General features: G+C 38.3%; 2 long non-coding RNA genes across 2 annotated transcripts; one reads left to right on the top strand and one right to left on the bottom strand.

Annotated features, from left to right (window-relative positions):
- Positions 1–317: 317 nt before the first annotated feature.
- On the top strand, positions 318–14,464 carry LOC109167823. The gene is made up of 3 exons (XR_002051919.1): positions 318–422; positions 2,448–2,455; positions 14,454–14,464. It is a non-coding gene; the product is annotated as an uncharacterized LOC109167823 (long non-coding RNA).
- Positions 1,798–11,035, bottom strand: LOC109167821. The gene is made up of 3 exons (XR_002051917.1): positions 11,016–11,035; positions 5,418–5,426; positions 1,798–1,904 (listed from the first exon to the last, which is right to left on the bottom strand). It is a non-coding gene; the product is annotated as an uncharacterized LOC109167821 (long non-coding RNA).
- Positions 14,465–15,522: the final 1,058 nt, after the last annotated feature.

Raw genomic sequence — 15,522 nt, 5'->3', positions numbered from 1 at the left:
TCTGCAGAGGACCTCTTTCACATCACATGAATCTCTTTTCTCATCTTTCTCAATCTTTCTCTTTTCTTTTCTTTCTTTCAAAACTTGGGTCTGTGAGGTAGGTACCCCGCCGCGGCGAAGCCCTAGCAATGGTGCTTCCCACACAACCGCCAAATCCTCGCACCTACGGAACCTCAAACTAGTGGGGAGGTAGGAACTTCACGAATGGTGAACGGACCTATCCGGGCTGGCAAACAAGGGCCGACCTAATACCCATCTCGCCAACATAACCAATTCTCTAGGTTCTCAAACTTTCTTTCTTTCTTTCTCGGTGGAATCAGGTATCGTACTTTCAGTGTGCACACCCCCTAACCGGGATTCCAAGCCCAACGGGTAGTATCCAATCTAGCAGCCCAGGATTTTTCTACCAAGCTACTTCATTTGTCGGTGCTTGACCAATCTTTTCTCTTTTCATCCAAAAGAACATAGTCCAAACGGGAGCCTCCAAAACAACGGTTTTCCTCACTTCACATAAAATAATGTAGATATAGGTTTCCAAAATACATATACGGGTTTTGAAAATATCCTAAGGCAATAATATAGGCCATCTAAAGTATGCAAAGCTTTAATATGAAAACATAGGTTTTATGTACCAAAGATTATGAAATAGTCCAATATGCAAATGAAACCATATCTCAATACTCATAAACTAGATACACCACTAGTCATTTAATCAACTCGTCTCATAACTCAAGTCCAACATGGTACACAACTTTCATGCTCAGCTAACGGTATTCAATAAACACTTAGTAAAATCATGAATCATGTATGGTTTGGAAAAATAGATTTTATTCACAAATCACATAAGCACATTTCATACTAACGTGTCGTTACGAGCCTGAGCCTCCAAGCCACAAGGTCAACTCACATTTTATGATATTACTAATTGACAAAAAATATAAAAGAAAATGAATATTAATAATTGACTGCGAATAAAAAATGATTCATAATCGACTAAAATGAAAAAAGTAATTGTCAGATCATTGCATTTTAATTAAAAATGGAACGGAATTGAAATTAAAAATTGGACAGAAATATTTCAATAAAAATATTCTACATCATCAATTAAAAATGGAACGAAAATTAGATAAAAATATCACTGCATCTAATTTCTAATTGACTGAAAATAAAAAATAATAATTTTCTGAAAATGAATAAGATATTACTAATTGACTGAAAATATAAAAGGATCACTAATTGACTGATATCCTACCCTTATATATTTTCATCCGAGTCACCCATCCTGATGGACGGAAGGTTTTAGCTGTAGATGACGATGAACAAGATTGTGTGTCTACTACCAATGTTGTCTACAAAGAGGTTTCAATAATGTGTAAATATAATCAGTTTTATTATGTTTTTTTTTAAATGACAAAATTGTTCTATATCTATACAAAAAATATATTTTTTCATACAAATGAATTAGGATATCAATTCATTCTTATAACTGAGTTGCTAGAGAACGTGCACATTTGCCTAATTTATAAAAATACTGAACAATAATAAATAAAATCCCCAAAGTTACAGCAACACATGCTTACATCTACACATTAGCTATTAATTTGAGCAATTATTTGCTCAAATTCAAGCAATGATAACATAAAAACACATAAACGATCCAAAACATACCTTCAATTGCAGTATATAATATTTGATGTTCTAATTTAAACAATTATATATCGATCCAAATATTCTTAATATATTACAACAAATCCATTTCGTGCAACGTACTGGTGAAAATGCTAGTTTTGATTAATCCCTATTCCCTCCCTCCAATGTTGAAAAAAGAAAAATATGGGAAGCAGCCACAGCATCCCACAACACCCTTTGGCTCAAAAGTTTTACAAATTTCGACTTCTCATACTCTCATCAAGAGTGACTCTCACTAAATACCAAAATCAATTAAGCGACTCAAAGTTGAATGGACTTCACAACACACATGTTTCTGCTTTCAACTTTCCTCTGCTCAACGTGCTGAGCAATGCCATGTGCGAGAGCTTGAAAACAAACACATCTCAGTATGAAATTAATAGTATAAACTCTATGATGCAAACTCGAATCCCAAGTTGCCTTGACACTCCATGGATCCATCTCAACCAGACAATCCAATAAGATTGGCTCTTCAATTGCCCGTTCACTGCACGGTTTGAACTTTCCTCTGCCCAGCTTAATTCTGTTACCTGTGCTGCCAACTTTTGGAGCTTTAGGCTGTCAGCTTCATCTCCATCCTCATCATCATCCGCCATTTCTCAATCAGACCCATCCTCATCATCTTCACTTTGAAATCCATCCATCTCAATCTCATCTTCAGCTTCCTTTGCCTTTGGAGCTTCTGAAGATATACAAGGTAGAAAATGAAATCAAACATTAAGAGAATATACCATCTAAAGTGCAAATGAAACAAATAGAAAAACTAGTATAGGAAAAACATGGTTACTTACCAGCAAGTTGATCCTTGTATGCAACAAGGAGGTCAAGAATGGGCTTAAAAATGCCCTCAAGCAATCCGTCAATAAGAAACAAACTCAAAAGTTGTTGTATGCCCGTTCACTGCACGGTTCATCGCCAACAAGAAAAATAACTAATCTTACTTGTATATTCTATTTATCATTCAAAACAGTCGATGAATATAACTAATCACCTATGGTACGGTTCTTTGGTATTGCCCAGTCGGGAAGTAGTAACACTGATAATTTGTTTACCGTCATATTTCAAATTTGCCGAGACTATAATCAAGAAGAATGCATGCCTCTTTTAGTAGCCAATGAGCTTATAAAGCAATTGGTCAAATGGCGGCAGTTCTATTGAGTTCGAGGCCTTAATATGAAACAAGGGATTTGTGAGGATATGTACCCGCACTCAGCTTGATATTAGAGCATCCTTAGTAGTTTATTTCTGTTGTGATTTTTGATGAGTTTTTTTTTTTTTTAAGCAACCAGTTTTATTGACGGCGAATGACCCAATGAGAGGGAAAGCCTGGATTGTCATACAAAAGAGCTAGCTTTGCCTTCACAGGCAAAGAGCTTGCACTATGAAAGATCATAGAATCGGGGAAATTCAAACCCGCTGCCGCTAAAGCATCTGCAACCTGGTTGGTTTCCCGATAGACATGCCCTATCGTGGACCCCCAAGTTGCAAGGAGAGAACGAATAAAGAGCACAAATTCCTTTACCCTCCAGGGGATCCTGGCCGTGTTCCCCGACACCAAGGTGGCGAGGGCGAGCGAGTCTACTTCCACCAAGAAAGGACGTTTAGCAAACGCCTCACACCATTGCAACGCCAAACATAGCGAAACGGTCTCAGCTTCCAAAGCCGAGGCATGCAGCCTCAAGTTGAAAGCAAAGGCCAACTTGTAGATTGCCCCGTGAGTCCCGCAAGCAAGCACCACTGGCGGCTGCATCCTCCATGAATGCTGCATCTGTGTTAAGTTTCAGACGGCCCGTTGGCGGTGACATCCATTTCACCCAGATCGTCAGCAGCTTCGGTGGGGGCGCAAAAAGGCACCACCAGACCCATCATCAAAAGCAGATCATCACCAGGACTTTTGCGCTGAAGCTTTCGAGATGCTGAAAGGGCGAAAACATCACGCTTAACTCGCCTGATTATTTCCGCTGCGGGGGGCGCCTGAGCATCGTAGATTCCCAGGAGCACCATAACGCCCATAAAATTAAGCTCGGAATAAGGCGGGTGCACCATGCCGTCGCGGAGGCCGGAGCCGCTAGAAGCCACCATGTGTGGCATTCCACTCTGATCGAGCTAGCCAGGAGTTTTTGTAAATGTGATTAGGAAAAAGTAAAAAATGTAGGTGAAAAAAAAAAAGAAAAAATAAAACAAATTATGACATTATGACATTTAAAAAAAACAGTAAAAAGTGGTTCAAAAGTCAGAGTGGCCGCCAGCGGGCGGCCACTCTGACGTGTCCCAATTCCCACGTGCCCGCTCGGCAGTGCGTGCTGTTTTGTTTTTTTTTTTTTTTTGTTTTTTGTTTTTTAAATTTATAACATGATTTCTTGTTTTGCAGAAGGAAGTACCAAGCAAATAACCCCATTCCACATCTACAAAGAACCCCATTCAAATTTTTTCACCTGACATAAACTAAGAATTATCTCCTAGTAGGGATGCTCTTAGAGAACGAATTGAGCTGAGCGAGCTGCAAACATTGGAAAGTACAAAAGCTATTTAAGGAGGGTAAAAGATTGAGTCTTGACACTTAAAGTTTCATTTTGGCCGGTAGATATTTCGAGATAAAGATTGAAATTCGAGTTTAAAGTTTAATAGAAATGGCAAAGTGGCGGTGGACAACGCAGTGAACAGGCAATTCAAGAGTGATTGCTGAGAAGAATCCGATTGGAGTGTCCGGCTGAGATGGCAATAGGGAGTGACAAGGCAGATTTGGATTCGAGTCTGTTCGGCAAATTTGGAAAGAAATGTCGGCGAAGTTAGCCAGAATGTGGCCGTTATCTTTCTTGCACATATGCCACCCCATTTTTTTTTCTTTTAAATTAGTGTTTCCCATCTGTTAGAGATGGACACGTGGACGGGGACGGACGTCTTGCGTTATGAGTTTTCTCATGTGTGACCGTTCTCATTTGTACTTTTAAGTGAAAATATGTGCACTTGTAAGTGATTGTACTTACACTTTTTACTTGTAAAAGTACACCAACTACATGCACTTATAACAGATTTACTTGCACCAAAGTTCAAGTTATTTATAAAAATGTCACGATTCGTTGATCTGGACCCGTGGACAATTATAAATGGTTCTTATTTCTCCTTTCCTTTCCCCTCTTTATCCAAAACTCTGTCAACCACACTCTTCACCTCTTCTCTACTGATGCTGCTTTGACTCCCTCTACAAAGTTCTACGGAGACTCCCATTTCCTCCATTAACATCTTGGAATTGAATCCTTGCTCGGCTGCCAATGGCCACCCGATTAGCGGAATCCCCTGGCTCAAACTTTCCATCACAGAGTTCCATCCGCAGTGGCTCAAGAATGCCCCTGCTGATCTGTGGCACAAAATCTCCCACTGTGGTGCCCATGAATGGACTACTTTTCCCTGTTGATACTTCCCCATTCTTTCCTCAAACCCCTCCGGCAGTTATTCGGGTCGGAATTCCCCTTTTATGTCGAAGCCTATCGAGGGCCTGATCACCCAGAGCCTAATGCCATCATCTGAGAAGCACTAATGGTGTTCTGGGATCCAAAGGAAATGTAAAGAACTGATCCCTCTGGGTGTTTATTCCCCTTCTACTATTTTCCCTCCCAAACTAATGGAACAAAAATTAAAAACGAAATGAAAATATTTCAATAATAATATTCTACATCATCAAAGAAATGTAAATTAAAAAGAAATATTTCAATAATAATGTTCTACACCATCAATACCTTCAAAAAAAAAAAAACTATACACCATCAATAGTAAATGCATATTTTAAACAATAGTAAAAGTAAACAAAAAATGGAACAGAAATATTTCAATAAAAATATTCTACATCATCAATTACAATTGGGTTATAGATTTTGGAAAATAGTTCGACATTCAAACACAACGAGTATCCACATAAACAATAGGATAATCCAATCATAACTCAAGTAACGATATTATACGTATAAGCAGGTATACTCATCAACATATGCAATATCAACACACTTCTAAGATACACACTATACCAAAGGTATTAATACCTAGTAAGAATCACTGAATCATACTAGCATACGAATATACATATACAACAATATAACCTGCTTCATTTCTCAAATACTCCACTTCATATACTATGCAATAATGTAAAGTCATACGGACCTATCCTGGCTGGCAAACAAGGGCCGACCTAATACTCATCTCGCCTACAGAACCAATTCTCTAGGTTCTCAAACTTTCTTTCTTTCTTTGTGGGTGGAATCAGGTATTGTACTTTCGGTGTGCACACCCCTAACCGGGATTCCAAGCCCAGCAGGTAGTATCCAACCTAGTAGTCCGGGATTTTTCTACCAAGCTACTTCATTTGTCGGTGCTTAAACCGATCTTTTCTCTTTTCATCCGAAAGGACATAGTCCAAACGGGAGCCTCCAAAACAACGATTTTCCTAACTTCACATAGATAGCATACATATATCTCATGCAACTTCTCTTTTCATATTGGCAATTAGAATGACATGCAAGCTTTATAAAATAATGTAGATATAGGTTTCCAAAATACATATACGGGTTTTGAAAATATCCTAAGGCAATAACATATGTCATCTAAAGCATGCAAAGCTTTTAATATGAAAACATAGGTTTTATGTACCAAAGATTATGAAATAGTCCAATATGCAAATGAAACCATATCTCAATCAATGTTGAAAAATCGCAAGGCGCCCTCTAGGCGCTTGGGGACTGCCTAGAGAGCCTAGGCGGGCACCTAGAATGCCTAGGCGGGCGCCTAGAACGCCTAGGCGGGCTCCTTGAGCGCCTAGGCGCCGATTAATCGGCGGCTAGGCGCGATTTTTGCAACAGTGATCTCAATACTCATAAACTAGATACACCACTAGTCATTTAATCAACTCGTGTCATAACTCAAGTCCAACATGGTACACAACTTTCATGCTTAACGGTATTTAATAAACACTTAGTAAAATCATGAATCATGTTTGGTTTGGAAAAGTGGATTTTATTCACAAATCACATAAACACATTTCATACTAACGTGTCGTTACGAGCCCGAGTCTCCGAGCCACAAGGTCAACTCACATTTTATGATATTACTAATTGACTGAAAATATAAAAGGAAATGAATATTAATAATTGACTGCGAATAAAAAATGATCCATAATCGACTAAAATGAAAAAAAGAAATTGTCATATCATTGCATTTTTTTAATTAAAAATGGAACGGAAATTAAAAATTGGACAGAAATATTTCAATAAAAATATTCTACATCATCAATTAAAAATGGAACAAAAATTAGGTAAAAATATCACTACATCTAATTTCTAATTGACTGAAAATAAAAAATAATAATTTTCTGAAAATGAATCTGATATTACTAATTGACTGAAAATATAAAAGGATCACTCTGATATTCTACCCTTATATATTTTCACCCGAGTCACCCATCCTGATGGACAAAAGGTTTTAGCTATAGACGAAGATGAACAAGATTGTGTTGCTACTACCAATGTTGTCTACAAAGAGGTTACAATAATGTCTACATACAATCGGTGATATTATGTTTTATAAATGGCAAAATTGCTCTATATCTATACAAAAAATATATTTTCCATACAAATGAATTAGGATATCAATTCATTCTTATAACTGAGTTGCTAGAGAACGTGCACATTTGCCTAATATAAAAATACCGAACAATAATAAATAAAATCTCCAAAGTTGGATGAGGGAATGAATGACACTCTTATTGCGCTGGTGCCCAAAAATGTATGTCTTACAAACGCCAGCCAATTCTGGCCCATAAGTCTTTGCAATGTTATCTACAAGGTCATCACCAAGACTATGACTAATCGACTTAAGCCTATCCTTAAGGAAGTTGTCGGAATAGAACAAAGCAGCTTCGTACCAGGAAGACAAATCATAGATAACATAATTGTTTACCAAGAAGCCCTCCACTCTATGAGAGCTAAGAAAGGCACTAAGGGGAGCATGATTCTCAAAATTGATCTTGAAAAAGCTTATGAGAGACTTGACTGGGATTTCATTCGAGACACTCTCCATAAGGTGGGCTTAAATGACATTTGGGTCCGCAACATTATGAATTGTGTTGAAACTGCTAGATTGGGAATCATCTGGAATGGAAGACAGCTTGACTGGATAAAACCAAGTAGGTGGTGTCAGACAAGGAGACTCTATATCCCCTTATCTCTTTGTGTTATGCATGGAACGCCTTAGTCACGCCATAAAGGAACAAGTCTGCAAGGGGAATTGGAAAGGACTAAAAATGAACAGGTATGGTCCCACTCTCTCCCACCTTTTCTTTGCTGATGATCTAGTTCTTTTTGTAGAGGCCTCGCAGGACCAAATACAGGTTATTAAGGAGTGCCTAGAGCGTTTCAGCAAAGCATCGGGGCAAAGGGTTAGCCTTAGCAAATCACACATCTTCTTCTCAAGCAATGTGGATACCCGAGAGCAGGACAAGATTAGAGAGATTGCTGGGATCCCAGTCACCCTTAATCTTGGAAAATACCTGGGTGTTCCTTCCATTCATGGGAGAATCACGAATAACCTTTTTGCCCCCATCCTCGACAGAATTGACAACAAGCTTCTTGGTTGGAAAACTAAAACCCTCACCTTAGTTGGGAGGCACATCCTAGCCCAGGCAGCCCTTCAAACGGTCCCTTATTATTGCATGCAATCGACTCTCCTCCCTATGGGCATTTGTGAGGCGATTGACAAAAGAATTCGATGTTTTATTTGGGGTGGCTCTCAAGAACAACGCAAGTGTCACCTAGTTAGATGGGAGAATATTATCAAACCCAAGAATATGGGAGGTCTCGGCCTTAGATCCTCCAAAGATGTGAACCTAGCCTTCATGGCAAAGCTAGGGTGGAGACTCCTCAATGACAAACAAAGTCTCTGGAGCAAGGTCCTTAGAGGAAAATATGCTCATGATAAACATGGCATGGAAATGTTCATGCCTAAACTAGGAGCTTCTAACATCTGGAGGGGCATTACCAAAGCCATGCCTCTGGTCCAACGTGGCTTCCGATTCATAGTAAGGGATGGCAAACAAGTAAGATTCTGGGAAGATGCTTGGATGACGAAGAGACCACTGTGTGAGCTCACCAACCACAACGTCACTAACACCCAACTGCAATGGGTTGCGGACATGGCTGGAATTGGGAGGACCTAACTGACCTCCCTCTGGATATACAGAATACCCTTGCTCTCGTGGACCTACAAGAAGGACACGACGAAGTTCTCTGGACGGAGGAACCCTCAGGTAAGTTCTCTATCCGATCAGCTTACAATATGATTCATGAATATGTCTTGGCTACGCAGGAACCAGTTTGGGATAACGTGTGGAAACTCAGAGTGCCAACGAAGATGAAAATGCTAATCTGGATCATCCTCCACGAGAAGATCATGGGTAACGCGGAGAGAAAGAGACGAGGCTTCACCTCGGTGGGAGACTGCCCCTTCTATCCAGGCCAGGAGGAAACCACATCCCACATCTTCATGACATGCAGAAAAGCAAAAGAGGCCTGGAATGGCTTGACACACATCGCAAGTGATTGGAACCTCCAAAGCACTGATCTGAAGGGTTGGATCACCAGAAATACCCGTCCCAGAGTAGCTGAAGGTATCAACAAACCGGAGTTATTTGCTGCAGCGATTTGGTGGATTTGGAGATGGAGAAAGAATTATATCTTCCAAGGAGAGCTGACCACCATTGAAAGAAAAGTTTCCTGGATCGCCGAAGCAGAAAAGGAAATGCATAGAGCTTTTGAGAAGCAGCATGCCATGAGCAATCAAAGAAACAAGAAAGACACCAGGAACCCGTACTGGAAGCCATCGTCTAGCCGCGCCTGGACCCTCAATGTCGACGCCAGCTTTAAGTTCTCTACGCAAAGTGCTGGCTTTGGAGGAATCCTCAGAAGGGCAGATGGGAATTGGAGAGGCGGCTTTTATGGAAGATCCATTCATTACGACGCATCCACTATCGAAGCTGAAACCATAGCTAAGGGTCTAACTTGGGCATGGCATACGGGAATTAGAGATATAGAAGTTCAAACTGATGCGAAATAGATTGTTACGTGGATTAATGAAGCCTCTCTGCTAAGGGGTCCAATCAGTGATTATATAGATGAGATTCAAAGCTGGTTAAAAGCAAATTGGAAGGTGACAATCAGACACATCCATCGAGAGCAGAACCGAAGCGCTGACGCCATGGCAACTATGGGAGCAAGTTTGGGAGAAACTTGGAGGGATCTTGTTTCTTGCCCTCCAGGGATTGAAGAAATTGTCACCAGTGAATGCATGCGAGCTACGTGCCTACGTGGAAGTAGACAGTAGTGGGGTCACCCGCTCCCCTTTCATACAAAAAAAAAACATAAAACCATCCCTTCAATATTTGTTAGCTGGCGGGCCTAGAGATTTAAGGTTACTCCATTCCCAAAGCCACGGATCGAACCCTTGACCTTTGGTTAAAGATGGATGAGTCTCTTCCACTCAACCACTAATCGTTATACCGTACACCACGGCGCGCGTAGTATTGTGCGCCGCGCGCCTCCCAAAACGACGTCGTTTTGGGAGTCGCAGTAGGAAGTTGCTGTGATTATGTATATTTGTTCATACAATTATGTATATTTGTTCATACAATTATGTACATTTTTTATACAATTCTGTACATTCTTTTTATTCAATTATGTACATCCGAATCAGGAAATTTTTGTGTATTATGTTAAGAGTTGATGTGTATTATGTTAAAAGTTTATGTTTATTATGTATTATGTTAGATTATGTGTATTATCTTTTAAAAAAGTGTATGTATATTTTGTTATATAATTATGTATATTCATGTATACAATTATGTGTATTCTAGTATAACATTATGTACATTTTTGAACATGGGTTTTTTTTTAAAGAAAAATTAACTGCCAAACACTGGGGAGGAAAATTTCAAAAAAAATAAAAATTGAAACGACGTCGTTTTGCATCTGGGCGCACAATGCAACGCGCGCCGTGGTGCAGGATATAAATTGCCTTCAACCACACCCTCCAGATTACTATACAATATTTGATGTTCTAATTTAAATAATTATATATCGATCCAAATATTTTTAATATATTACAAAAAGTCCATTCTGTGCAACTCACGTGCGAAAATACTAGTTTTGACTAATCCCTATTCCCTCCCTCCAATGTTGAAAAAAAAAAAAAAGAAAAAAAAAGGGAAGCAGCCACAGCATCCCACAACACCCTTTGGCTCAAAAGTTTTACAAATTTCGACTTCTCATACACTCATCAAGACCGACTCTCACTGACTACCAAAATCAATTAAGCTACTCAAAGTCAAATGGACTTCAGAACACACATGTTTCTGCTTTCAACTTTCCTCTGCTCAGCGTGCTGAGCAATGCCATGTGCGAGAGCTTGAAAACAAACACATCTCAGTATGAAATTGATAGTATAAACTCTATGATGCAAACTCGAATCCCAAGTTGCCTTGACGCTCCATGGTTCCATCTCAACCAGACAATCCATTCAGATTCACTCTTGAATTGCCCATTCACTGCACGGTTTGAACTTTTCTCTGCTCAGCTTAATTCTGTTACCTGTGCTGCCAACTTTTAGAGCTTTAGGCTGTCAGCTTCATCTCCATCCTCATCATCATCCGCCATGTCTCTATCAGACTCGTCATCGTCACTTTGAAACCCATCTATTTCGATCTCATCTTCATCTTCATCTGCCTTTGCAGCTTCTGAAGATATACAAGGTAGAAAATGATATCAAACATTAAGAGAATATACCATCTAAAGTGCAAATGAAACAAATAGAAAAACCAGTATAGGAAAAACATGGTTACTTACCAGCAAGTTGATCCTTGTATGCAACAAGGAAGTCAAGAATGGCCTTAAAAATGTCCTCAAGCAATCTGTCAATAAGAAACAAACTCAGAAGTTGTAGTATGCCCCTTCACTGCACGGTTCATGGCCAACAAGAAAAATAACTAATCTTACTTATATATTCTATTTATCATTCAAAATGGTCCATGAATATAACTAATCACCTATGGTACGGTTCTTTGGTATTGCCCAGTATATAATTATACAGTCGGAGAGTAACACTAATAATTTGTTTACCGTCATATTTCAAATTTGCGGAGACTATAATCGAGAAGAATGCATGCCTCTTTTAGTAGCCAATGAGCTTATAAAGCAATTGGTTAAATGGCGGCAGTTCTATTGAGTTCGAGGCCTTAATATGAAACAAGGGATTTGTGAGGATATGTACCGCTCAGCTTGATATTAGAGCATCCTTAGTAGTTTATTTCCGTTGCTATTTTTGAGGAGTTTTTGTAAGTGTGATTAGGAAATAGCTAAAAATGTAGGAGAAAAAAAAGAAGAAAAAATAAAACAAATTATGACATTTAAAAAAAAACAGTAAAAAGTGGTTCAAAAGTCAGAGTGGCCGCCAGCTGGTGGCCACTCTGACGCGTCCCATCGGGCGCGTGGGAAACACGTGCCCGCTGGGGCGGCAGTGCGCGTTTTTTTATTATTATTTTTTTTTTAAAAAATTTCTAACATGATTTCTTGTTTTGCAGAAGGAAGAACCAAGCAAATAACCCCTTTCCACATCTACAAAGAACCCCATTCAAATTTTTTCACCTAACATAAACAAAGAATTATCTCCTAGTAGGGATGCTCTTAGAGAACGAATTGAGCTGAGCGAGCTGCAAACATTGGAAAGTACAAAAGCTACGTAAGGAGGGCAAAAGATTGAGTCTTGACACTTAAAATTTCATTTTGGCTAGTAGATATTTCGAGATAAAGATTGAAATTAATAGAAATGGCAAAGTGGCGGTGGACAGCGCAGTGAACGGGCAATTCAAGAGTGATTGCTGACAGGAATCCGAATGGAGTGTCCGACTAAGATGGCAATAGGGAGTGACAAAGCAGATTTGGATTCGAGTCTGTTCGGCAAATTTGGAAAGAAATATTGGCGAAGTTTGCCAGAATGTCGCCGTAATCTTTCTTGCACATATGCCACAGGTAAGGGCGGACCCAGCATGGGGGCAACTGCCTCCACTCCCTCGACCCCCACCCCTATATTATCCTTGTATGTATATATGTATATATAGAACAGGTTTTAAGTATAAGTTTAATAAAACACAAAAATATTAACAATTGTTGCTTTGGTTTAGTTGGCTGGGTGTGTATTAGGCTTTTAGTAAAGTTAAGTGTTCAAATTTTGAAGTGTACAAATATTGGTTTTATGACTTTTTATTATTATTAATAGTTAGCCTATATATATTGAGATGTGTAATTTATAATGCATTTTCTATTCTAATTATTTTATCAAATTAATTATGTTTCATATTTTATTATGAATATTTTTATAAAGTTTTGATATGTTTTATTTTTTACTCATATCTAAAAATATTTATGATTATATTTTTTAAGTGTTTCAACCTTTTTATTCAAATTATCTTTTTCGTTGTAATGTTCCGCCCCCACTGACAAAAAGTCCTGGGTCTGCCACGGGCCACCGCGTATTTTTTTTTTCCTTTTAAATTAGTGTTTCTCACCCGTTAGATATGGACACGTGAACGGGGACGGATGTCTTGCGTTCTGAGTTTTCTCCTGGGCACACGTTCTCATTTGTGCTTTTAAGTGAAAATAGTTGCACTTGTAAGTGATTGTACTTACACTTTTTACTTGCAAAGGTACACCAACTATATGCACTTATAACACATTTACTTGCACCAAAGTTCGAGTTATTTACAAAAATGTCACGATTCGTTGATCTAGATACGTACATAGTTATAAATGGTTCTTATTTCTCCCATGGACATCCGTTCGCATTAGAGCGTCTCCATATATATATATATATATATATATATATATATATATATATATATATATATATATATATATATATATATATATATATATATATATATATATATATATATATATATATATACTTGAGTTCAAATGAGTACCGGTATATTTTAGAGGACTGTGAGGACTAATATGACATGTGCCATTACTTAATATGTCGTGTGTATGGCATGATGTAGTCGTGTGCCATAGTTTGTATGTCACGTGCAAATGTTATTAATTAATAGAGCCTGGGTTCAAAAATTTATATTTACATATGTTCTTGTGTGCCATTGTGTATTAAGTTGTGTGCCTGATACTAATTTGTTGTGTGCCCAAAATTGGTCCGCACAGTCCTCTATATATTTCAGTTCTCATGTGAACTCAACCCTATATATATATATATATATATATATATATATATATATATATATATATATATATATATATATATATATATATATATATATATATATATATATATATACTTTGGATCCAGTGAAACCACCCTAGTTAGGTGAGATCATGAGATTCGATCTTGAGCATTCAAATTTTTTATTTTTAACGGTTCAGATTTCTGGATTGTTTTTTGTAACACCCCCGATTTTCACGATTTTCAAAAACATTTAAAGCTTAGTAAAGAGATAAAGACTACACATTAAGATAAGACAAAGCGGAAGCAACTTATTTAAGTACGGGAGATGTTATGCCACACCTATACATCTATAGGTGCACAGGCTAAGTCTAAACATATATCCAAATCAAGCTTATACAAAACCATGGCTCACAGGCCAAAAGTCTAACAGAAACAGTCATAGGGAGCTACACTATCTAACAAACAGCTAGCGCGGTCTCCAAAAGCTACTCAAGACCTATAAGGCAACATAAAGAAAGGGGATGACACCCGGTCAGCGAACATTGTTGGTAACCCATCAATACGCGTTAAATAGCATATATAGATAGTATACATCAAAACCATTTTCGAAACAGAATACAGTATAAATCAGTTCAAAAGCCGTAGAGAGAAGTCAACTACAAAGACTCATTCACATTCTCAAAGGAAAGTGGGAAATCAACATCTCAAGACAACAACAAGACAAGATTACTGTTACTATACGCGGTTTTACAGAAGACAGATTTAGAAAGAAGATCAGCGTATCTGCTTTGGAAAGGTATGGACCGAATCTTTAAGATTACATTCTTCAAATATTGTCCTACCATCTACAATCAAAGACATCTATGGAAGGAGTGTTCTATTGACGGATCTATAAGTATCCTCATTCGAAGTGAATTAGGGTTATGCCTTTAGAGAGAAGAAACACTCCACATCAGTTTTATGAGATCAGATCTTTGATTCCTATGCCTCTTCTCAATACAACATGTTCATGGTGATTAAGATGAAGAACTTGAGAAGAACCATTACTGCTTAAACGAAAGGACACTGTGATCACACTATTGTGGGAACAATTGTAAAGAGCGTCATTGAAGTGGACTGCATCAAAGTTGGCTCTCCAAGTGAAAGGATTTCATTGGACTTCTGTATGCATGGCTCTCCACCTTCAACAATCCACTAAACCTGTGTAGACTGGGTATGTACCTTGTGTGGGGCACTTGGGTGAGATTATTGTTTCTCTACCTTTGTACATTGGATTATGATTTAGTGGATTGGACGCCTATGTGATCGTCCCCCAGACGTAGATACATGATGTAGCAAAAATAAGATGTGAGTTCGGGTGTGTTATGTCGTCGTCAGGGGATTGGGGGATATGGCAAGCAATATGCAATCACAATAAACTAGGCACTAGCATAAGGAAATCAACAAGAAGCTAAGCAAACTACAAGTTTAAGGAAATGATAAGACTAACACATATACACAAAGATAAACACAAAATAAAGAGATAGGACTCAAGCTAGGGAGCATTATCATCTAGATGCTTTA

The sequence above is a fragment of the Ipomoea nil genome, unplaced genomic scaffold (assembly GCF_001879475.1).
Source record: "Ipomoea nil cultivar Tokyo-kokei standard unplaced genomic scaffold, Asagao_1.1 scaffold3170, whole genome shotgun sequence".
Taxonomy (NCBI): domain Eukaryota; kingdom Viridiplantae; phylum Streptophyta; class Magnoliopsida; order Solanales; family Convolvulaceae; genus Ipomoea; species Ipomoea nil.
Note: the sequence above shows the minus strand (reverse complement) of the source record. Positions and strands in the feature narration are given on the sequence as shown.